Source organism: Vombatus ursinus, unplaced genomic scaffold (assembly GCF_900497805.2).
Source record: "Vombatus ursinus unplaced genomic scaffold, bare-nosed wombat genome assembly UNPS02014782.1, whole genome shotgun sequence".
NCBI lineage: Eukaryota > Metazoa > Chordata > Mammalia > Diprotodontia > Vombatidae > Vombatus > Vombatus ursinus.
The window spans coordinates 4478092-4483128 of record NW_020954560.1 but is presented as its reverse complement, the minus strand read 5'-3'; the positions used below and the strand labels follow the sequence as shown (position 1 = coordinate 4483128).

Below are 5037 nucleotides of genomic sequence, written 5' to 3'. Positions count from 1 at the left end.
CACACCTGGAACTTCAGTGTACCATCCACATATGGATGGTAGGGAGAACAGGGCAATATCACCTGTCAGAAGGAGAAGGGTTCAGTTGAGGACAGAAAACAATGCAACAGGGAATTACTAAAACTATTCACAGAGAATATGAAACCTTGGATTTGAGAGCCTGAAGTCCCCTAAGCAGCACATGTATATTTACCAGGATTATTTTTTGTTGCTGAGGCAGTCAGGGTTAAGTGACTTGCCCAAGGTCACACAGCTAGTTAGTGTCTGAGGCTAGATTTGAACTCACATCCTCCTGACTCCAGGGCCCATACTCTATCCATGTGCCACCTAGCTGCCTATCTCAGTATTATCTTATAGAGCTGTGCTAGGTCCTAGGAGTACATACAGCAAGTCTCCTGGAGGGCCTAATATGCTGCCTCAAAATTCTTAGTTGATGGACTTCCTGTCATGACAAAAGTCACTCCCCTCTTCGAAAACTTTCCATGGCTCCCTATTGCCTGTAGGATAAAATATAACCTCTTTAGCCTGGCTTTCAAGGCCCCTGACAACCCGGCTCCAGCTACAGACGACTGAGGAGGAAACATACCTCCATTCTCTTGGTAAAGAGATGGTGCATTGCAACATGGACTGATGCATACATTCTCAGACATAGTCAAAGTGTCAGCTGGTTTGGGCTAACTGTACCACAAGGGTACAGTTACGCAGATGGAGGGAAGGGGCAGGAATAGAAGCAACAATGGGAAAGGAGATCCAAGCTGGACCACAGCAGCTCCCTGAACTCAACAGATACCACCTCTTGCCTCTGGGCATTTGCCCAGGCTGTACCCCATTCCCAGAATGCACTCCTCTCCTCATTTTCACTTTTTGGAATTCTTCTCTTCCTTCATTTCCTCCTATCATCCTCCCTCCCCCCTGCAAATGGTGGTTCTCTCCTTACATTTCCCTAGATCAATTTGCTTGGTCTCTTCTCTGTCCCATTAGCCTCTCATTATGTTTATTTATGACTATGCCTCATTCTTCACTGCCTGAGTGGAGGCCCTAGGTTATGCTAATCTTTATACCTCCAGCTCCACCTGGGCATTAATAAAGGTCTGCTGAAGTTAGGTGAAATTCAATGTGGAAAGGGGAAAGAAGGCCCTCCCCTCTGCCAAAGAGCTCGTATGACATTTAAGCTGTCCTTGGCCCACTGTTTTCTGCTGACTTCCTTCCCCTTCTATCTCTCTCCTGCCCGAGCGAATCCTTGCCTACTCTACTCCCAGCCTCCCCCCTCCCCCACCACCCCAGGGATCAGCAAACCCCCTTCTTTTTCTTTGTCCTAGCTTCAACCCTACAGAGGAGAAAATGCTACAGAAAAATGGCGTCCCCTCCCCCACTCCAGCCCATATCTTTTAGCACCAGCACCTCATAGGAGTGTGCAGTCATTACATTCCTCTTTGGTTGTAGCCAAGTGTCTGGTGTGGTTTTTTAGTTCTTCCTCCTAATGACTGCAGGAAATCAATCCATGATATTTATAACGTAGGCTCTCCGAAGGTAGAAACCATGATATGGGTATGTATATATCTACATCTATTGACATATACATACACACATACACACAAATATGTATGTGTATATAAACACCATGGTTTCTATATACCCACAGTTCTCATATACACAACATAAATAATATATACCGAGAAAGTAAATGTACACACTATGGACATGTCTGGATACATATATACATGTGTGGTTTTATATATGCATATATACACCTACACACATATACATACACGCATGTGTGTATGCACACATAGTAAGGAGGAAAGGAATGCCAGAAGCTGGGATTTCATCAGTGTGATGAACTCCCAGGGAGGAATCTCTCTCCACTAACACAAATCAGCGCCTGCTTTGTAAGTTACAGCCTTAGAACCTTACCTGTGGCCCGGAGAGATCAAGGGATTTGCTTGGGACCAGGCTGCCCGGTCCGGTAGGTGTCAGAGGCAGAAAATGAATCCAGATCTCCCTGCCTTTGAGATGAGCTCTCTATCCCATTCTACCATGGGATCTCACAACACTACTATTATTGATGAGGATAACTGATAATTAGGGGTGGCTAGGTGGTGCAGTGGATTGAGTGCTGAGCCTGGAGTTAGGAAGACCTGAGTTCAAGTCTGACTTCAGACACTTACTAGCTCTGTGACTCTGGGCAAGTCATTTAATCTCTGTTTGCTTCAGTTTCCTCATCTGTAAAATGGAAATAATAATAGCAGAGTTGTTGCAATCAAATGAGATAATAATTGTAAAGCACATAGCACAGTGCCTGGGCACGTAGCAAGCACTATATTAGCTACAACAATGAAAAATTAAATGTTCTAGGTATATGCATGCATAAACACACATATATGTACACATAATACATGCATGTATTTAAATGAAAATATATCTATTCCCCCCCTCCACGGAGGTGAGGGAGGGGGGAGATAAATAAAGCTCTGTGTTCAAGCCCAGACTCTCACCTATTCAGGCTGTATGATCTAACTTCTCAGTGCCTCAGACAACTTTCTAAGAATAAATTATAGACATGTTGTTGACTATCAGCAGATCAGAGGAGACTCTAAGGGAGGAAGTGTCTCCAAAAGGAGCTCCCTGTATCATTGAAATCTTAGGTCTGAACCAAAATATTCAAATCAAAACAAACCAAAAAAAAAAAACAAAACAAAAACCAAACAATGAAAAAGACCCCGATCTTCAAAATGACTTTGAGCTTGTACCTAAGAAACAAATGCACAAGCAGCACAACCAAGTCAACCTAGCTAAGGTTAACTGTTGGTCCATGAGACTCAGTCCCAGGGGAATGCGTCCAAGCAGAGTCAGGATTTCATTTCTCAGGACTCAGAATACGGTAACAGGAAGCACGTTGGCTGAAGAGTCTGGAAATTTGAGATCTAGTCCCAGCATGTAACTTCGGGGAACTCACTTAACCTCACTGGACATCAAATTTTCTCACCTATGAAATGTGGGTGTTAAACTACATGCCTCTGTACCCCACAAAGGTCCTTTCTACTTTTAAATCTGCAACTTTATGACCTTTAGCCTTCCAGGTCAAGACTGGCAGGTGGCTTCCAAGAGAGAGAAAAGAAAAAAGAAAACGAAAACAGCTGGCACGCCATGGCCCTCATCCCTACCAAGGCAAATGACAGTGACCCAAGGCAATCTGGTATGCCCTTCCGGATTAGGCACTAAAATTACATTTTAAAAGAGATTTCTAAATGCTGTAATGTTTGCAAAGAGCTTCACATATATTATCTCACTTTTGCCTCACAACAACCTCGTAAGAAAGATATTATGATGATGATATGATGATGATGATCGCGATTTTGCAGCTGATGAAAAGTTAATCAGGAGTGGGGAACCTGCAGTCTCAAGGCTACTTGTGGTCCTCTAGGTCCTCAAGTGTGGCCCTTTGACTGAATCCAAACTTTACAGAAGAAATCCCCTTAATAAAAGGATCTGTTCTGTAAAACTTGGACTCAGTAAAAGGCCGCACCTAAGGACCTAAAAGCCCACATATGGCTCTCAAGGCTGTAGATTTCTTACCTCTGGGTTAAATGATTGGCCGATAGTCACACAGCTATCAACCACCAGAAATGAGATCTGGACCCAGGACTTCCAGACTCCAAATTCAGCACCCTGACCACTAGGCCATGCTGCTTCCCATCGGTTAGTTGGTCATTGTCCGTCCTTCTCGAAGAGGACCAAAATGACATCGCTGTGTTGGGGTCAAGGTATAGTGTGTCTAATTGTGGCTGCTCAGACCAATATGAGTTCAGAAGGTTGTATCCCAGGTTGGGCACAAATAGTCCACATGAACATTTGGAGTGGGGAAGGCTCTACATTTGCACATCTGTCTCCCACTACACTAGGGAATAAGAGAATATATCCCCAACACTAAGAGACATATAGTTGGGTGTAACATCGCTTTGTTCACTGGGATATGTAAAAAAAAAAAAATGCTTATAAAGCACTGAGGATTATTTTCCTGTATATTATAACAATCTACATAAAGCACTTTTGTAATTGTAGAGTGCTACTTATATTTTCTCATTATGGCTGCTAGATAGCAGAGTGGATAGAATGCTGGGCTTGGAGTTAGGAAGAATTCAAATTTGGCCTCAGACACTTATTAGCTGTGACCCTGGGCAAGTCACTTAACTTCTGTCTGCCTGTTTCCTCATCTTTAAAATGAGGGTGTTAATTAATAGCACCTACTTCCCTGTAGGTTGTTATGAGGAAGAAATGAGAAAATATTTGTAATGCATTTTCCAAACCCTATAGTGCCCTAAGTGTTAACTATTATATTCATTATTATTATTAATTTGACCTTCACAACAGTCCTATAGGACATACAGTACAATTACTTTTCTTCACATGTTACTGATGAGGAAACAGAAATTTAGAAAGGTCTAGTAATTTGCTCAAGGTCATATACTAGAATAAATGTCAGAATAAGGAACGTAACCTTGATCTCCTGACTCCAAGGAGGCCGAGGTTCTTTCCATCATAGTGGGGACAGATGAATAAAAAGTACATCTCTGTGTGAAACTAAAAATAGTACCATAGAGGCAAAAACCAGCCAAGTTTAAAAATCATATATGCTAATGTGTGGGGACAGTCTGCTATCAACTCATTCATGCTAAGCATTCTCAGGCAGACTGCTAAATGGTAACTGTCTCCCATTTTGACAGTTGATGTTGCTATGGAAACATGGATCACGCATTTCCTGATTTTTAAGGTTATTCCTTTAAATTGGTAACAAGCCATATGTGTAGCCACTCTATGCTTCTAAATAACCTCCAGAAAGGAAAAAAAAAATGGGACAGCCATTACCATGAGAAAAATTAAAAGGAAGGCAGGGAGGAAGTTTTGGGCTATTTACATCCTTTTATTTATTTGTACACTAATCATTTCTCCAGTTTTTCACAGGACAGCAAAGTGACACAGTGGATAGAGTACTGGCCCTGAAGTCAGGAGGACCTGATTTCAAATCTGGCCTCAGAT

General features: G+C 42.4%; 1 protein-coding gene across 3 annotated transcripts in view; it reads right to left on the bottom strand.

The window, feature by feature from the left end:
- Window positions 1-5037, bottom strand: part of IGSF3 (immunoglobulin superfamily member 3) — a 133013-nt gene that overhangs the window by 9181 nt on the left and 118795 nt on the right. The gene's annotated exons all lie outside the window — the stretch shown is intronic.